Below are 21086 nucleotides of genomic sequence, written 5' to 3' on the forward strand. Positions count from 1 at the left end.
GAACAAGATTATGGTCAGCTTTTCCCAGTGCAGGCAGTGGGGTGGCCCTGTATGCGTCCTTTACATTTGCATACAGCAGGTCAATAGTCTTATTTCCCCTGGTGTTACAGTCCACATACTGGAAAAAAGCAGGAAGTGTATTGTCTAGGGTCACAATATTGAAGTCCCCGGAGATCAACACAAGCGCCTCGGGATGTTGTGTTGAGAGTTTATCAACAGCGGAGTGGATGACGTCACACGTGACTTGCGCGTCGGCTCGGGGCGGAATGTAAACAATGACCACAATGGCGTGTCCAAACTCTCTGGGCAAGTAATAGGGACGTAAACTTACGGCCAGAAGTTCTATGTCCCTGCAGCAGATGCAGATCTTCACACTTACATGCCCAGGGTTACACCACCTTGTGTTCACGTACACCGCGAGCCCCCCTCCTTTCCGCTTCCCGCAGGCTTTGTTGTCTCGGTCCGACCTGACTGTGCTGAAGCCGGGTAGCTCCACGTTAGCGTCTGGGATGCTAGTCGTTAGCCAAGTTTCAGTAAAGCACAACAAACTGCACTCTCTGTAGATCTTGACATTTTTCACCAGCGCAGCCAGCTCTTGTTGGGCAGTGAGTTCACATTCCCCATGATTACCGCAGGTACCGTAGGTTTGTATCGCCACTTCTTCTCCAGCCGCTTAGCCTCCAGCTTAGCGCCGGCTTTACAGCCTCGGTACGGTCTCCTCACCTCGTCAGGTAAATGTGGAACCACGCCGACACGGGACTTGGTCTTCAGAGCAAGTAGTTGAATTCTCGAGTAAACGAGTTTCACCGGGTGAAGATCCATAGTCAGGTAGCACAGGGAGGTACGAAAATAAAAAACGGAACAACTCAACAAAAAGTAAACAAAAAAGTAAACAACAAACACGGACATACACGGAGCTGCTGAAAAGGCTGCCACTCGCGTTGGCGCCGGAAGTAACCTTTTTGAGTATAAACCTCAGGTAAGTCCACAAACATGTTGTTATCATATCCAGATACTTCCAGTCTAGTCAGAACACGAGTCTTTACAGTATTTGCTTGTCCCATAGTTCGCAGGAAAATGTGTGCTTGAGTACTGCCCAAGTTTAGCTGTCTCATCAGGTGTTCTGTACAAAAAGTGGCTGAACTTCCTGGATCCAGGAAAGCGTATGTTGTCAGAATTTTATTTCCATTCTTAACCTTTATCTGCATAGGTACAATTGAGAGTACACATTCCTGTTTACCACCCCCAGTGCGAGCACAGGTCTGTTGAGGGACAGCAGTGTTGTTTGGCTGTTCAGATGTTCTGAGTTTGGCTACAATATGAAGTATCGTAGGATGTTTAACATTGCATACATTACATGTGATGTGGTTTTTGCAACTCTTGCTGACATGACCAGGTTTTAGATAACCAAAGCAGACACCACTCTGCCTTAAAAGATCAAGTCTCTCATGATGTGTCATGCCTTTAAGTTGCACACAATCTTCTATTCTGTGATCCTCTTTACATATGAAGCATGATGTAGTTTTGCCTTTTGATAAAGCAGAAGCATGAGAGATCTGTGTTTCTGTGGACTTTAGTTAAGGGTAGTTAAGGTGCTGAGAATGTGCATTCTAGTGCAGTCAGTGCAGTCCTGGAGAATGTGTGGTCTACTGGGAGCACTGGTTGTTATAGAGTCTGACGGCTGCAGGAAGGAAGGACCTGCGATAGCGTTCCTTCACACACTTTGGGTGAAGCAGTCTGTCGCTGAAGGAGCTCTCCAGTGTAGTTTAAGTGTCCTGCAGGGGATGGGAGTCGTTCATAATCATGGATGACAGCTTAGCCATCATCCTCCTCTCACCTACCACCTCCACTGAGTCGAGGGGGCATCCCAGGACAGAGCTGGCCTTCCTGATCAGTTTATCAAGTCTCTTTCTGTCAGCCGTCGAGATGCTGCTCCCCCAGCAGACCACTCCATAAGAGATGGCTGATGCCACCACGGTGTCATAAAAGTCAGTCTCCTGAGCAGATAGAGTCTGCTCTGGCCTTTCTTATAAAGTGCAGTTGTGTTGTGTGTCCAGTCCAGTTTATTGTTCAAGTGAACACCCAGGTACTTGTAAGATTGTCACTATCTCAATATCCGTTCCCTTGATGTTCACTGGTGTCAGGGGGCAGAGTGCTCGTCTGCGGAAATCCACCACCAGTTCTTTGGTTTTCCCCGCGTTGATCTGGAGGCAGTTCCGCTGGCACCTGTCCACAAAGTCCTGCGTCAGTTCTCTGTACTCTCCGTCGTCCCCATCTGTGATGAGGCCGATGATTGCAGAGTCATCAGAGAACTTCTGCAGGTGACAGGTGGGTGTGTTGTATGAGAAGTCTGCAGTATAGAGGGTGAAGAGGAACGGAGCCAGGACCGTTCCCTGCGGGGCCCCCGTGCTGCAGACGACCGTGTCAGACACACAGTCCCGGGTCCTCACATACTGTGGACGGTTGGTGAGATAGTCCAGAATCCAGTGTGTGAGGTGATGGTCCACCCCGGTGTACTCCAGCTTGTCTCTCAGAAGTACAGGCTTTATGGTATTAAAAGCACTGGAGAAGTCAAAAAACATGATTCTCACAGTGCTCCCAGGTTTCTCCAGGTGAGAGAGAGCTCGGTGTTGGAGGAACATCACAGCGACATCCACCCCAATGCCAGGCTGGTAGGCAAACTGAAGTGGATCCAGTGATGGTCCCACCAGGGGGCGGAGATGAACAAGGACCAGCCGCTCCAGGGTCTTCATCAGGTGGGATGTTAGTGCCACCGGCCTGTAGCTGTTGAGATCATTGGGGTGCGGAGTCTTGGGCACAGGTACCACGCAGGATGTTTTCCACAGCTGTGGCACTCTCCTCAGCTTCAGGCTCAGGTTGAACATGTGCTCAACAATCCCGCACAGCTGATCTGCGCAGGACTTGAGGAGTCTGGCGCTAATGCCGTCTGGACCTGTAGCCTTTCTTGCCTTGATCCTCCGAAGCTGGTTTCTCACCTGGGTCGTTGTGAGAGACAGGTTGGAGCAGGGGGGCTGTGTGCTGGAGGGTGTGAGTGGGGGGGTTGGGTTGATGAGGTGAGAAGTGGGGGGTGGCTGTGAGCTGAGTGTTGTAGAGGGGGAGGGGGAGGAATTTGGGCAGTTAACACTGGGTGCAGAGAGGGGGGGCTGCAGCATGGAGGACTGGGCTGGGGGAGGGGCAGATGACTGATCAAATCTATTGAAGAATAAGTTCAGATCATTAGCCCACTTTTGGTCCCACGTAGCTTGGGAGTCAGGCTTCTTGTGGCCAGAGATGGTTTTCAGGCCTTTCCAGACTCCACAGACATCTTTCTGCTGCAGCTGATCCTCCATCTTCCTCCTGTAGTTGTTCTTCCCCTCTCTGATCTTCCTTCTCAACTCCCTCTGCACAGCCTTCAACCCGTCCTTATTTCCAGACCTAAAGGCCCTCTTTTTTTCCTTAAGGAGAGCCTTTATGTTAGGGTTAATCCACGGTTTACTGTTGGAAAAACACCGTACAGTCCTGGTGGGTACAGTGTTTTCCACACAAAAGTTAATATAGTCCGTTATGCATTGTGTGAGACTGTCAATGTCCTCTCCATGGGAATCACAAAATTCCTCCCACACAGTTGTGTCGAAACAGTCCTTCAGAGCCTCCTCAGCCTCATCGGACCATCTCTTCACTGTGCGGGACACAGCTGGTTGCCTGTGCACGAGAGGTTTGTACACAGGCAGGAGATGAACCAGGTTGTGGTCAGATCTTGCCAGGGGGGGAGGGGTGATGAGGTGTATGCCTCCTTGGTGTTGGCATAACACAAATCCAGTATCTTACTGTCCTTAGTGCAACATGTAACATACTGGTTGGAAGTGGGTAGAGTGGAGGATGGAGAGGCATGATTAAAGTCCCCAGAGATAAGGAGGACCTGTGGGTGCTCTGTCTGCAGCCTGCTTGTGACAGAGTGGAGAACATCACAGGCTGCATCAGCGTTAGCGGAGGGGGGGGAATATACGCAGCTATCGCGATAACATGCGAGAATTCCCGCGGCAGGTAATATGGCCTCATACGAACAGTAACAGTTCAATGTCCCTGCAGCAGAGCTGTTCTTTCATAGTGATGTGCCCAGAGTTACACCATCTATCGTTCACAAACACTGCCAGCCCTCCTCCTTTCCTCTTACCACTATCCCTTGTCCTGTCCGCCCGCACAAGCTTGAAGCCGTCCAGGTCCGTGGCCGTGTCTGGGGTCAGCTCAGTCAGCCATGTTTCCGTAAACATCATGATGCTGCACTCCCGGTAGTCCCTCTGGGGCCAAGTCAGCGCCGCTAACTCGTCCATCTTATTGGGAAGAGATCTTACATTCCCCATGATGATGGACGGGAGGACGGGTCTGTATCTCCTCCTTCTAGCACGGCGAGCAGCTCCGGCACGGCTCCCCCGTCTCCTCCTCTTCAACTCCCGGGGAACGTTGGGCCTCTCGTGGAGCAGCACCGCGGTGCCACGGAGGGCCAACAGCTGATCCCTACTATAAGCAATGGGGTCCCATATGCGGTTCCCAGACACGGACGAAAAAAGTGAAAAAAACAAAAGAAAGACCAGAACAAACACGGCGACTTTGGTCTCCATAGTGCACTGATCAGTTAAAGAAACTAATAAATAATTAAATAGAAATAAAAGTTAAGATTAAACCAGAAAAAAATGGAAAAAAAAAAATGTTCAAGTGAACGGGAGCTGCTGCAACAAGCTGCCACTAGAGCGGCGCCATCATTTTAGTGTTCTATATTACCAAAGACGGGATCAGAGAGAATCTTAACTTGTTGTTCAAGAAAGTTGACCAAATCAGGGAACAAAACCCTGCGTCCATGTCTCTCCTGTAAGTCACAAGCAGCTGCTCTCCATCTTTCTCTTAATTTGTATGGAAGTTTGAGCACAAGCTGTTTAAGGTTTGATGGTACATTCATCTCTGCCATATACTGTAAGCTTTCCATCATATTACAGCATCCTCTCAAAAACAGCAAAAATGTTTGAAGAGAGCTAACATCCTCTGCCTTTATGGATTGGCCAGCTTAAGGCCTTTTCCATGTAAGCTGCTCCAATCTTCATTTCATTGCCAAAGTGTTCCTTCAATAAATATTTAGCTCTGTCATAGCCTTGATTGCCTGGCATATGATAACAGCTTCTTACCAGTTCTCTTGGCTGCCCCCTGGTGTACTGCTCTAGGTAGTACAAGCAGTCTTGGAGATCAGTGATTTTGCTTTCAATCCCCTGTTCAAATGCTATGATAAAAGATCCATATTGTAGGGGGTCACCATCAAATATTGGTATTGCTCTTGGTAGAAGAGATGTTGAGTGCTGCTGTTGAATCAACTGATCAGTGATTTCTGTCTGTCACTGAATAATGTTGCCAATGTTCTGAACTCCATTTTCATTTGTTGTCTGAGTTGTAAAAACATTGCTTGTGTTTTGGTCCTGTTGTGAATTGAAGACGGTTGTATTTACTCCCATTGACCTTTGAAATTATCTGTTAGTTGTGTTTGTGCATGTTTCCTTTCCTTTGGATGTGCACCAAGCAGGTTTGTAGATGGCTGTTGTGATGGTAGCTCTGACTGTTGTAATTTCATTTCTTTGTTGAGATATGAATTCATTCCATCAGGGTGTTGAGCCACTTCCCACAACACTGCTTTCCAGAATGGCTATTTTAGCCGTAGCAGCAGCTAATTGGGTTTCAATGTCCAGTTGTTCCTTTTGTCTTTTTAATCTCTCCTGCTCCAGGGGCCCGTTGCACAAAAGTAGGATTAAGACATCCGGGATAAGTGACTGAGCCGAGCTCAACGAATCCAAAACACGAGCGTCCAGGCTTAATTGGTTGCACAAAGAGCAAGCCAGGATGAGCAGACACGGATTCATCAAGCCAGCTGAAACCTATCCTGGATAAGTGCGCGCACGCGGCTTCCTCAATAGACCCCGCCATCGATCACAGATTCACCGATTCACCATGGCAGCGAGAGCAGAGTATTTCTCCCCCTCTGAGGCAGAAATCCTTATGGAGGCTTACGAGGAGGTGAAAGATCAAATAAAAAAGAAGGGCAACACGGCCAGTGTTCTAAACAACAAGAGAAAGCGTGGCAAAGTATTGCAGACCGCCTGAATGCGTAAGTAGTGCGCAAATACACACACACTGTTCCGCTGAAACCATCACAATTACAATCCAAATAGTTAATTAACATCTCCGAAAACGTAGTTGTACTCTGATTATTAATCAGTTGAAATTCTAAGTGAAATTGACTGCAGATGTGAGTGAAATTGTGTAAATGTAACTCCATCAGACTGTATAACAATTTGATAAATAGATGAGCTCACTGACTGAATTGAATTTCCCTTTAGGATTAATAAAGTTTCTCTTATGTTATCCTTATATTTGCCCCTCATGCTCCATGCTCCTCTGCATGCACATCAAGATAAAATAATAAGTTAAAATAATAAGATAAGATAATGTTTAGGTGAACATGACTTTTTGATATTGTCAGTTAATGAACACTGTACATTCCTTGTGATGTGCGTTGATTGGTTTAATAGTCTTCATCTTATAATTTCAGATGGTCTGCAGTGCTGACTGTCTGATCAGCAATGTTGTGGCAAAGTGGCCTGGCTCAGTCCATGACTCCCGAGTCTTTCAGACCTCTGGAATCTATCAACGCCTATCACAAGGTGAGCCACACAACCTCTATTAATAACCACTTTCTACATCATGGCTGTGTCAAGAATGTCACTCTATTTATGAGGTTGTGATGACGAGATTTTGTATTGACAGGTGAATTCTCTGGTGTGTTGCTGGGGGACAGGGGGTATGCCTGCCAGCCTTTTCTCCTAACACCACAGACCCCCAGGGAGCACAGCAGGCCTACAATCATGCCCATGCCAGGACAAGGGCCAGGACTGAAATGACCTTTGGCCTCCTGAATGCACGCTTTCTCTGTCGTCAGGACTTAAGGGTCAGCCCTTTGAGGGCATGTGGCATCACTGTGGCCTGTGCTGTCCTCCACAATGTGTCCTGCCTGAGGAAGGAGAGGGCCTCCACCCAGTCTATGTGTGCCCCCACACATAGACTGGGACAATCATGCATCTTCCCTGATGACGACAGTGGTCGGCTGCTCAGGGACCTATATGTGTTAAATTATTTTAGTTAACATGCATGCTTTAAATTTAAGTTAAATATGTCATGCAGTGGCAGAGATGCATGCTGTGAATTTCAGTTAAATATGGCCTGCATTGGCAGAGGAATTAAAAAAAAAAATTTATTGTATTTAAATTGATTTGGCCTCTTATGTCGTTTGTGCTGTATACTGTGTGTATACAAGCTTGCTACTGCATCCATTCATTTGTCTGTTCATTTGTTGTGTGTGGATTTGTCCTGCATTTATTTCAGTGTGCAGACATGCAGGGTGTATTACATACAGACCTTTGAATGTGTCTTTATTCTTATGTTGTATAATATGCTTTGAATCTGTGCTTTCTATCATGTAGAGTCACTGTGTGAAGGAGCTGATGGTTTACCTGCTTTGATTTATCCTTATTCAATAAAGGAACGTCATGTTACTCTTTGATGTGTATTTCACTCAAAAAAATGAACCAAGGGCATTGTCTGACTCACATACTATAAATATGTTCAAAATAAATATATTTATTTTGTTTGTGTATGGGAAATTATCTATTTTTGCTCGCTGAATGTAAATTAGTGAAAACTTGGATCAATTAAATCATCATGAGGTGGTCCAAATAAAGCTGGATACCTCAAGCCAACAACTGTGACACTGTTGCTACTGCGCATGCTCATTTCAAATCTGATACGGAAGTGCATGGAAATGCGCGCAAATTCTTGGCGGGCCTAGAAGAAGAATCTGAACGCAGAGGTGGAAGACACAGCGGGTGGTTCTTGTGTTTGCAGCAGTGGCCCGAGAACCTCGACATAAACCGTGAGTACTGTGATATTTTATTTTTTTTCCTTTGCAGTCAATCAATTAAACTGTTGCCCGACATCAGTTTCGATTAGTTATTAATTTCACTACCGTTTGGTGTTGCGATATACCAGGGCTTCTCAAAGTCCGGAGTGGGCGGCAAGTTAATCCGCCCCCAGCCTCGTGTTATCAGTTCAAAACGTTATGAAGTGTAACGTTTTCTGTTTTGTGTGTTGTTGCTGTTCATGCATTAACGTTACACCGGAGTATTTGCCTTGGGGTCTCTTGCGAAGCTTTTATTGCATTTAAAGTAACTTAACGAGTGTAGCTGTCGGTCTCTCGTCTGCTCCAATCCTGGAGTGTGCGCGCGCGTGTGTGCATGGAGGGGCTGGGCCCCACCCTGGTAAATGCAGAGCAGGAGAGAGGAGAGAGACTACCGCGACCCGAAATGGCAGCAACAAGTGTTGGCCAGGGCCGTTTTTTGCCAGTATTCCTGACTGAGGTGAGGGGAGTGTTAATCTTGGTTGCCACTGTTTTTTATTGTATTGTGGGGATAAACAGAGAAAAAATAAATAAATACTGTTGTCCACAGTAAAAAATCATGATCAATTTTAGAGAAATTAAAAATAAATCTTGCATTAAATACAAAGAAAAAAAAAAATGCCAAGGCAGAATACAGTTCAATCAATTTTGTTATTGCCAATCTTTGCAGACCTCTCAACTTGAATAAAATGGGTTGGATGGGTTCTAACCTTGCCCATGGGCCCGGCTGCCATGCTTTCTCTCAGAAGCTGTAGCAGTTCACTTATAAAGCTACTTAACTAACTTCAAAGGAGTTTTGGTCAGTATGTTAGTCTGTCCTCTGATTTTCTTGCATATGTTCATCCCATCGACTTCACACTGGCTGGAGGTTCTGTTACAGGCAAAAAAAAAAAAAAAAAAAAAAAAAATTCAGGTAATTTTGTACTTTTCCAGCCAGTCTGGCTTTTAATAGGTCCAATAAAGAATAAAGAAAGTTATAAACAGTTTTCAGTGTGATTTCTTAAAAAAATTTGCGCATACCCGTAAAATATTTGGTGCAGAAGTTGCAGGTAGCGCTCTGTTCACCTCTACAGGCTGTTCTCATGAAACGTTCGTAGGAATTCCTACGAAAAATAATGCACAAATTTCCGTGCATATTCCTATGAATTTCCAGCAGCACGAGCGATCAGCGCGCCTGCGCGAGCCCGGAAGCGAGAGCCTTAAGAAAAATGGCGGACATTCCTTTTATTCTCAGTGGAAAATGCAATATTTTAAGAGAGCTTATGCATTCAAATGCGTTTTGATAACATTTCTAGCGGGAAATGTGCATTTTATTTCCAAAATCTTCGTTCAGTTAGTGTATATAATGTTTACTTTGTTAGTTATTACGAAGATTCTTTCAGGTTTCTATCGTTGCTATGGCTGTTGCTATGGACGCTGCTACCACTGTCGCTGATGTAGCTTCCGCTCGGAAGTCCCTTCCTCACTGACTGTCACCGTGGAAATCTGGGGAGGGAGGCGTGGGGTTAACCTGCTCTCACAGAAATCCGTGAAATGAGCATGACCTCCTAATAACGCATTGCGTGCTCCTCGCATGTAACCTGTTTTAATCGATTTCTATGGTTTTAATTCCGTGTGATCACCACACAAACGGTGTTCACTGGAAGTCGGCGAGATTCTGTGACGTCACGCTGTGGGTGGTAGTTCATAGATCCCGGAAGTGCAAATTTAATCGATATTCCGGAAAAAGGTCTGATTATTAGCCATAACGTTGTAACCATCCAAGGCAGACTTACCACGAGCTATGAGGATGTGTAACAATGGCATGTGCTTCAGCCGAGTCCACAAGTCCCGTATAATAAACTTTATTTTAAGAAAACACGTTTTATTTGCGATGTCATATCATGGAGAAGCACTACATTACCCATAATCTTAGTGTTTATCAGCTACGTGTCTGATTTTACTTTCACCAATAAAGTCAATAAAGTGTAATAAAGTGCATGAAAGTTGATAATATGCTGATATGTTATGCCATTGAACACAACCCTTTCAGTCAGCGAAACAGAGCGGGTGGAAAAACCGCGGAAACACGTCAAAATAGCACTAACGATTTATATAGTCTATATATATAAATTTTTTTCATAACACATCTTTACTCGTGGTATAAACATAGGCTACATGTTAAGGTTATGCTTTTGCTGTTGAAAAACTACCATATGTATGGTTTTTAAACCTAAATTCACAATGTTTATCCTAACCCGGAAGAGGGGTACCAGAACTACAATTCGTGCAGAGTTGCAACACACAGAGGTGTCCTGCGCCATAGATTTTGTAGTTCTAATATGTTATGTCTATTATGTGATGTTGTGATCACTAATTTTTCAATCTTTATTATAGTTTTTGGGTGTGGGAAGAACGCCTGTTTGGTCAGATTTTATTTATTTTTTTCTTAAGATAGTGAAATCATGTTTTTTCCATGTTTTGACACTAGTCAGTGGCGCCCCCTATTGGTTTGCCATCGGGGATGATAGTAGAGGTCAAGAGCTTTCCAAAAATGTTGACCCCATGTCTGTGCCATTTTTTGTTGATGCACTGTAAGCCTTTAAAAGTGTCTCAGGTGGCCATATTAAGTCAATGGGAAAATATGAAATATGAAATACTGAGTATTTTAAGGGGAAAATAAGCTTTGAAATGGTCCAAATTGAAAAGTATGACTGTGTTTAAGACTAACATCAATATTATGAATAAATTTGGCCATTAAATACCCCCTTAAAGAAGTTTGACTGATTTTATCAAGCTTGGCCCTAAAAGAGGTCTGCAGATGTACACCTGAGACAGCCTTGGCTTGGAGCACGATGAAAATCAAACATTGTCACAGAACAACAATGAAGACATCGTTTGAAAGGTCTTGACCTATGGAGTAACATATCTCAGTGTTAAACCAGTGCGCAGTTCCTGCTCCTCAGGGATGCCCTTTGAACCTTGCACCTGAGACACTTTTAAAGGCTTACAGTGCAGCAACAAAAAATGGCACAGACATGGGGTCAACATTTTTGGAAAGCTCTTGACCTCTACTTTCATGCCCGATGGCAAACCAATAGGGGGCGCCACTGACTAGTGTCAAAACATGGAAAAAACATGATTTCACTATCTTAAGAAAAAAATAAATAAAATCTGACCAAACAGGCGTTCTTCCCACACCCAAAAACTATAATAGAGATTGAAAAATTAGTGATCACAACATCACATAATAGACATAACATATTAGAACTACAAAATCTATGGCGCAGGCCACCTCTCTGTGTTGCAACTCTGCACGAATTGTAGTTCTGGTACCCCTCTTCCGGGTTAGGATAAACATTGTGAATTTAGGTTTAAAAACCATACATACGGTAGTTTTTCAACAGCAAAAGCATAACCTTAACATGTAGCCTAGCCTATGTTTATACCACGAGTAAAGATGTGTTATGAAAAAAAAAAAAAATATATAGACTATATAAATCGTTAGTGCTATTTTGACGTGTTTCCGCGGTTTTTCCACCCGCTCTGTTTCGCTGACTGAAAGGGTTGTGTTCAATGGCGTAACATATCAGCATATTATCAACTTTCATGCACTTTATTACACTTTATTGACTTTATTGATGAAAGTAAAATCAGACACGTCGCTGATAAACACTAGGATTATGGGTAATGTAGTGCTTCTCCGTGATATGACATCGCAAATAAAACGTGTTTTCTTAAAATAAAGTTGATATTATACGGGACTTGTGGACTCGGCTGAAGCACATGCCATTGTTACACATCCTCATAGCTCGTGGTAAGTCTGCCTTGGATGGTTACAACATTATGGCTAATAATCAGACCTTTTTCCGGAATATCGATTAAATTTGCACTTCCGGGATCTATGAACCACCACCCACAGCGTGACGTCACAGAATCTCGCCGACTTCCAGTGAACACCGTTTGTGTGGTGATCACACGGAATTAAAACCATAGAAATCGATTAAAACAGGTTACATGCGAGGAGCACGCAATGCGTTATTAGGAGGTCATGCTCATTTCACGGATTTCTGTGAGAGCAGGTTAACCCCACGCCTCCCTCCCCAGATTTCCACGGTGACAGTCAGTGAGGAAGGGACTTCCGAGCGGAAGCTACATCAGCGACAGTGGTAGCAGCGTCCATAGCAACAGCCATAGCAACGATAGAAACCTGAAAGAATCTTCGTAATAACTAACAAAGTAAACATTATATACACTAACTGAACGAAGATTTTGGAAATAAAATGCACATTTCCCGCTAGAAATGTTATCAAAACGCATTTGAATGCATAAGCTCTCTTAAAATATTGCATTTTCCACTGAGAATAAAAGGAATGTCCGCCATTTTTCTTAAGGCTCTTGCTTCGGGGCTCGCGCAGGCGCGCTGATCGCTCGTGCTGCTGGAAATTCGTAGGAATATGCACGGAAATTTGTGCATTATTTTTCGTACGATATCATACGAACCGTTTCATGAGAATACGTTGACCTCTGTGCTGTAAAACTCCCTGGGAACGAGCAGCTCTCCTTCCCGAACAGAATATGCGCCAGCGGTGCTCCGACGAAAAATCCGCTGAAATTCCGTGCAATTTGAACACAACAGTTTTGCGGCACCTGTTGCAGTGTACCAAAACGCATCCCGCTCCTCCCCCCTTTCTGTGGTTAATGTTATATCATAGCTCTTTCTCTGCTCTGTGTGTGTGTGTGTGTGTGTGCACACGTGTGCAAGTTGGACGTGTCGTGGGGAAAAACAACAACAATGTATTTGTTTCAAATCGGTGTTCTGAAATTTCTGAATGTCTGTTAAGAAACTGTATTTTATTTTATTTTTTTATTTGTGATTTTTAACTTGTCTGGTGGGGCAAGTAAACTTCTCTTCCACTTGTCCTACAAAAAAAAATCTTCTTGTCCCGGACAAGCGTTAATGTCAATCCCTGCAGAGTAATACAGGTTTTCTGTCCTGCCAGGCACTTGATTGCATTCACTTGCTCAAGATGGACAACCACGTGGCATTGAGGATCGAGATTCTGCTGGTTTTAATTCATAGTTAAACATAATATAGCTGATTTCACATTAGTTTTTCCTTTGTGCTTGTAGGTTGGTTGATCAGTTAAATCCCCTCCTGATGGTTTTAGTTGGAATGAAAACCTGCAGGCAAGGGTGTAAACTGCCACTTGCAGGGTTCACAAAGGCATATAACCATGGCATTGCAAACATTTTTTAATTCTGTAAAAACAGGTAACGTTACTGGCACTTAACAGCAATGCTGAATCAAATTAGACGGTTGGTAACTGGGCTTATAAAAATGTTTTGAAATTTGACTCCTACCTGTAGATGCACTGACAACTTGCTTGGTTACCCTGTCACATTGTTGAACAGACCTTTGCATGTTTCCCTGCAGAACACAGACACTGAGGCAAAGACGTCCATGGAGCAGACTGTCATGGGAGTGTATGTCGTTCAAGAGGATGGTGGAGATCCCAAGGATGACCCAGTGGACATTGGTGTCCTGATTGAAGGCATGGAGGTACTCAGTGATTTGGACAGCGTTGCCCAAGCTTGTGCCTTGTTGTTTGGACTAATATACTGTTTGAACCTAAGCTACCCCCAAGAGCTTAGTTACTTTTTCGAAGTCCTGCAGAAGATCTTTCTCAATCTGGATGGACAGAGGCTGCCAAAAAAGGCACAATTTCTGAAAAACAAACTGCTGGAGTGAGGGATCGTTAAAAGACTGAGAGAAGTCATTCCTGTGTGCTCCAAAAGTTGCCCATTGGACTCCTTATCTTTGTATTGTTCACATTAGGTTCGAAAAGTATTTTAAAGGTTGCACTGTTTGACTTGAAATTTTAAAGCCTAGAAGAGGCTCTATTGTTCTTTTAATTGTTAAAACTTAAAAAAATGCGTTTTAATCATTTGTGTGTTGGAAATTCATCCCTCGAGCAGTAATCAGTAATGCAGTAAAAAATCATTCAGCACTCAAATGTGCTAGTCCTTTCTGAACTCGCCAAACATGCTATAACATGCATGCTATACACATGCTCACCCTGATCTATAAAAATAGAGTTGACATTGTATTAATATAAATGCTTTTATCAAAAGGGAAAAAAAATAATAATTTCTCTAATCTTCTTAAGCTCCACTTTTGCTGCAGAGGCTGATAAAAGTTTGGCTAAACCTTTGCCAAATGTTTTTATTTTTGCATTTGTTTCAGCTGTTTGATTATGCATTTTTATTTATTTATTTTTTTTTTTCAATAACTCACAGGCAATATTGGCACTTAGACACATAATATTGCAAAAATACATTAAAAAAAAAAAAAGTTTCATTGATGTCCACTGACTTGAAGACATAGTCAACTTTTCAGTTTGCATTAACCTCAATGACAAGTTAAAGAGCCCAAATACAATGTCAAAAGGCTGGTGTACTGTCTCTTTATGCCTTGTATGTCAATGTGAAATTTGACTTATGTCAGCTAATTGTTTTGAAAGTTTCTGGGCTTTTTTTTTTTTTTTTAGGGCCCGAGCACTGGAACAGTGCGAAGCCCTATTGTATTTGCTTCGTTTTTTTTTTTTTTTTTTTTTTTTTATTATTATTACGTCTAAATAACCCTTAATTTGACCCCCTAAACATGCTCCAAAACTCACCAAATTCGGCACACAGGCCAGGTCTGGCGAAAAAATTGATAAAATGGACAAACTGACCCCCTAAGTCCAAAAATGGGCTCGGTAGCGCCACCTAGGCACACAAAGGCAGCCGCTGTGGCCCACAGAAATGTGATAGAAACACCAAACCAACGCCGAAATGTAGATCTCATCAAGCCCTACAATTCACGCACTGACCTAAAAAGCCAATTAAATTGTACTTACATTATTAGATGTTATTCAATCAACGAATCTCTTTCTCATTCAATTAACATAATCAATATAGACTGAGTGTACACAAATAGATTAGATGGAAATTTGTGGCATCCTTAAATTACGTTTTTTTGGTGAAAAATGAGTTTTTTGCCTAAATCATCTCCTCTTGATGCTGGCCACCTCTGGTAAAATCGCCAGCATCAGAACAGGTCATGCCATTCTACCCCTGAAGTATAACTGCCTAAATCAAGAGTGTGTCAAAACTGTGACTTCGGTAGTTTTATTTTGCCTAAGGCAAAAAAAAAAAAAAAAAAAAAAGTAGGCAATTTTACGTTTTTAGGCTATTTTAAGTGTTTCAAGATGGCAGTGGTATCAAGAAGAAAGGAAAATTTTCTCTACCAGTGAAGTTATTTCAATGATCCAGGGCTCATCCTCAATTGGTAAGTGATGAGGTTTAGTGTAACATTGGCATATAACTTATTACAATTGCCAAAATCAACAAAGGCATGTTCAGAAATTTGCCTAAGTCATTTATTTCTGCTACGTTACATAATTGATTGACATTGTTTTTAGTATGTCAGTAGTCATCTTTTTTTCGTAACCTTCTTTAGTGAAATTATCAATAAATATCATACAGTTAATTTTTGGTGAATTTTTTTGTGTCTCCTGAAAAAACTGAAAAAAATGACTTAGGCGATTATTTTAGGAAGGTGTTGATGTGATAACAATGTGTAGTGGGCAATGGAATAACTTTTAGTTTCCGTTTGTGGTGACTGTTGACTGAGATAAGGGATGAGATTAAATAGATCCTGGAACTTAGCCTGGTCTGGAGCAGGCTAGCTCCACAGAATAAATCTCCATGGTAACTAATCACATAACATATCCTGCTATCCACTATCCCACTTTTGTGCAAACGGATCAAGGATAAGTTAATCCAGGATAACCAAGATATCCCGGCTTAATCCCTCATCCTAGTTTTGTACAACAGGCCCCAGGTGTAGTTTTTCCTCTTGAGCTTCCAATGCATGCTTCCTTTCCAAAGCAGCTATGCATTGCATTAATGCTGCCTTTTCAGCTTTTGCTTGTAAACATGCAGTACTTGTGGCAGATGATTTAGACTTGGATGAGGCCTGAGTTTTGCCATGTGAAGAGACATTTGAAATACTGTCATCTGGTTGTATTTCATCCTTGTTTTCACCCTCTTTTTCACAACATTTAGCATCCATCAACCATTTGTTTACATCATGCAAGAAATTCACATTTGCTTTAGTTTTCTGTTCAAACCATGTTTGTTGCCTTTTGTATTCTTCAGGCAGTGGAATTTCCAATGTGTTGTGAGTTTCAGCAGCAACATCACAGAGCTTATTGAACTCATCAATATGTTTTTCAACACTGCAAACATTATCAGTTATTTTGACAGATAACAGATTATAAATCTGCAGCTTAATTTTAGATGCTTGGTTTAGGCTTAACTTTCGATTCTTTTGTAGATTTTCAATCAGAAGTGAAACACCTTTTGCAGTTAATTTTCTTTCTCGTTTTTCAACACACTCCACAGGATTCACATCCTCAGCATCAACATTTCCATCCATTTCCAAACTGTCAATATGTGATGTTAGCAGAGCAATCTCATTCAATCATGAATGGCAATTAATTATTCCAATTTATTGTTCCAATTTCCATGTCAGTTTCCATTTCAGACACTTATTCCATCCCAGCAACAATCCAAAGCATCATTAAAGTCCAGTTTCCTTAAATCACTCAAACAGGCTCAGATTTCAAAGGGTTTATTTCCATTTAGTTTACCTTAATTACCTGCAGCGCAGTTTGGTGAAGAGAGGAGGTAATCGCAGTCTTTGAGCCATGTCATGCTGATTCAGGCAGCAGCCTCCTTCCAGTGATGCTTTATTCCTCCTTTTTTACTTATGTAGTGACTATCAAAAATAAACTTAATTAGTCACTTAATGGTGGCATGAGGAATGTTTTTGACTTCGACTCCAGGAAACAAACACTGTTCAAAATGACTTCCTTTGGGTGATGTTCCCATTTATTGCATCAAAAATAATAACTACAAAAAGAAACAAAGATTTTACCTTGAAAGAAGATGCTGGCTGTAACAAAAAGAATGGTGGATTGTGGCTGGATTTCGGCTGGAGGTCGGTAAAAAACTGTGTGCTTCCCACCACCATTCAACTCAAAGTGATTTCAGCCTTATTTAAAGCACCTGTGTCTGAGCAGCTACCAATTAACCCAAAATAAACAGAACTAGAGTACACCCTTGTGGTCAAAATAAATCACTAACACCTGCACTCATTAAAATGGCTCCTACATAGGCTACTGTTTGATGAAAATCGGTAGTGTTCAAACAGATATTCCTCTGGAAATGACAGGACATCTAATCTGGGTCAGAAGATTCTCTCGTGACGTAAGGCATTTCGAATCAGTTCGGCTTTGATATCAATCGGATTGGGAATGAATGGGCAATCCATGTCTAACAGCTTCCTTCATGTGGGATGAGAGAGGTAGAAACTCAGGGTTTCTTATAGTAAACCTGCCAGCGAGCAGGTTATGTTCACAGAGTCTGTTACCATGGTGACTGATTCAGAGTTTCAGTTATCTCTCTTTCTGGAACAGATAACTCAGGGTTTCCCTCATCTCAGGGTTAACTTACTGCGAGTTTTCACATAACCCGCTTTCTGGAATACCCCGCTGGTCTGCCAAGTGATATTTGATGAGGAATTGTTTCAGTTGATTTGTGTATTTTGAACAGTAAGTAAGAGTGGGAGTTTTTCAATGGCAGGTTCCCATTTGGACTGTGTTATGAAAGGTATTTTTTGTGGGCTCTTTATGAGGTTGTTTGTGTCCTTGTCAAAATAAGTTTCGAGTTTGATTGATCTGTGGTGTCTGTGGGTTTATACTCTGAGCTCATCTTTGGTGAGGTGATGAGTTGATGAAGTGGGTATGATGGTTAGGTCTGTCCATAGTAGTTGGATTTGTGGTGGGAGAGGTTTAAAAGTTTTTGGTAAATTTATTATTTATCTATGCCATTCTGTGGTGATTGTGGGAATATGGAGCATTGTGGGAGTATTTTTTTCCAGTTGTACCAGATATTTGTTGCTGTCTTGTGGGTCCAGTTTATGATATTTACTTCCATCTTTAAGAGCCTCTTAGAGATAGGGAGTAGATGGTTTTGTGTGCAATCTCCTTGTTAAGTTTGGTGAGAGAGAGAGTTAATGTATTCTGTTCAGTTTTTTGAGTAGTTAATTGTTGGCAAGTAAATTTTAGCCTGGTTGATTTTTTTTTTTTTTAAATTGGTTTACATGTGCAAGAGAAGTTATGGTTTTGTTGCCATTTTAGTTGTTTTGCATCTGTTATTGATTCCAAAGTACAGAGGGCTGTTCCATGAAAGCAGCTAAAGAAAGCTCCGCTTACGTGATATAGCCTGGCTTGAATTAGCGTCAACTTTCAGTGAAGCCTCAACCCATTCCACTAACACGATTCAGCTGTGTCAAGTCAACGCTAATTCTAGCCACGTTTGAACAAGCCTCAAGTGTGCGCGTTCACAGGATACATAAGCAGCCCACAACAGTCGATAGTCGAAACGAAGATACGTCTCAAAAGGAGGGGAAAAGGAGAGCCTCGACATTTTCAGCGGCAGAGCAGACACTGCTGATGGAACTATATGAAGAATATAGGGAAATCATCACAAAAAGGTAATTAACAACGCGAGGGAGATGGCTTGGCAAAAGATTGCAGACAGATTAAACACGAAAGTAGGCTATACATGTCTAAATATTTTTTTTATTTCTATTTTTTTAATACCGTATTGACCCGCATAAAAGACAATTGATTTTAAGACGACCCCTCTTTTTCAAGACCCCTTTTTGGAAAAACACTTTTTATATGGACAAAATCTTGTTTGAATAAAAAAAGCAACCGGCAGGCATCAGGCGAGCCGGCCGGCATCAGGCGGGCTGGCCGCAGCACCGGCCGGTACCGCGCCCACCCGGTCAGGTCTGTCGGATCTGACAGGTGAGCGGCGCACACATACTACCATATATACCTTTCATTATAAATTAACTTTTGTTCATACACGACTGCAGCAACACAACGGACAATGACACAGACAACATGGTTGATTATTGACTGTGCAATGCAGCCATTTGCCAGTAATCGTGGCATCAGGCAAGCCTACCTACTGGTTTACATATGCAAGTACAATAGCCTACATGTGTGCTTAGACCCCCAATATTAGACGAGGGCGTTTTTTCAGGGCATTTTCAATGGAAAAAATATCGTCTTATATTCGGATGAATAAGGTAATTGAACATTCAGATCACTAGATACTGTAAGACTGTGGTGATATTTTCAGTATTCTAGATTATGCGCGCATAGACGCAGCGGCTACAGCTCTCCACTCTCGGTGCCGTATTATATGTTTTTGTATGTGTGAACGGTTGTGTTTTTAGCTTAAAACACCACCTTATGTTGGGCAATGTACGCGTACAGTCGTCAGCACCTTTTGAGCTTGGGATTGTGCTGCGAGGTACCAATTTCGCCGGAATTTCATCGCTACCAGGACATTCCGGAGGATGCCGTTAGAACACCGGGGTCTCCGTGGATAGTTCTTCCCAGTGACAAGTCCAGGAGGAAACGTAAACAAGCAAAGGAAATAACAGTTATCAGGACCTTTTGAGCTTGGAATTGCGCTGCGGGATGCCAATTTCACCGGACTTTCATCGCTGCCAGGACATTCCGGAGGACGCCGAGGCTGCAGGGCCGGCACGTTGACACGGCTGAAAGGACAGCCCTTTGGGCCGCCGCCTCCCAGCTTTTTCCAGCGCCAGGTCCATGGTGAACACGGGATGACGAACTGTGCTTGCACACCCAACAAGTGTTTCCGTGACTGTTGCATTTTTTCTGATATCAGAGACATGGCTGCAGCCATCTATTACTGGACTTGGCTATTCAACTAGCAAGATGCACGATGCTTTCTATTCTCCCCTGCACCGAAAGGACTGAGCCCTAATTTCGTTGCATTATTATACATATATGATTGTGCAATGACAATAAAAATCTATCTATCTATCTATTATATTAGGGGTGCTCCATCGCAGGTACCTCACGATTCGATGCAATTTCGATTATGGGAGGTTCGATTTTTCGATTATAGCGATTACAGCGTTTGCCGATTCGATGCGATTATTGGTGCCACGATTCTTCGATTATTGCGATTTTTACAGCTATTTTCCATGCAAGACTGATTTTGTGTTAATCTGTGGCTAGCTTTGTAAACAAATAGCCCATAAATTAACTCATGTCACTCTAAAAATAAAGATTTTTTGAACATTTGACTAGGAATTATTTTTCAGCATTGCCATGGAGCACAGCCCCATCTAGGGGCCAGTGAAAGAACTGCATAAGCCAGTTCCATCATAACAAAGAGTAATTAAAAATTTGGTACACAGGCACTACAGTACACCGTTGACATACATACTTACATTCATTCATTTATTTATAATAATTTATCGTGTTGCGATACTTGATGGTGGCGTTCGTTTCGTGGGTGGAGATAAAAGGCCGGCGGATCAGGAGGGGGCTTGTCTGTAAAGTCTGGTTTGACGTGCAGCTTCATATGGGACACAGGGCGAACGAGGGCAACTGCAAATTAAAGGCCGACTCCTTCAGCATTCGCCACGACGGAAATGGCTTAAAATATGTCACCGTGTCTTTCAACGAATGCACGAAAAATCACAAATATGCAGCTGAACAAAAAAACATAGACAGCCTGCGGGGATTCATATATGAGCAGCCGGGTAACCCACTGTGTCCGGTGGCCTCCCTGGAGAAATAGCCTACCTCTCCCTGCTGCCTCCTAATCCACCTGCCTTTTATCTCCACCCAAAGCGGACACAGTGTGACAGCGCCGATGTATGGTAAATTAACAGTATACTTAAGTATAACTATTATTATTGTTACAACCGACGTTAGGCATAGCCTACGTCTGCGCAGAAACACACCTGTCGCGAAACGCACGCCACCGTCCCTGCAAAGAGGAGTCCAAATATAACTGAACACTATTTTAACAATTGCACTATTAATGGAAATATCCAATTAAACATTAACGAGCCCAAATAGCCTGATGTGACATGATGACGGCGCTAGATGAAAAAGCAATCTTACCGTCTGCGCTCTGTGCATTCTGTGCACTCTATCTTGCTTGG

The 21086-nt window shown here is 42.7% G+C and overlaps 1 pseudogene; it reads left to right on the plus strand.

Annotated features, from left to right (window-relative positions):
• The window catches only part of LOC115377704 (putative nuclease HARBI1), a 196954-nt pseudogene that overhangs the window by 167037 nt on the left and 8831 nt on the right, over positions 1-21086 (plus strand).

Source organism: Myripristis murdjan, chromosome 19, assembly GCF_902150065.1.
Source record: "Myripristis murdjan chromosome 19, fMyrMur1.1, whole genome shotgun sequence".
NCBI classification, from domain to species: Eukaryota; Metazoa; Chordata; class Actinopteri; order Holocentriformes; family Holocentridae; genus Myripristis; species Myripristis murdjan.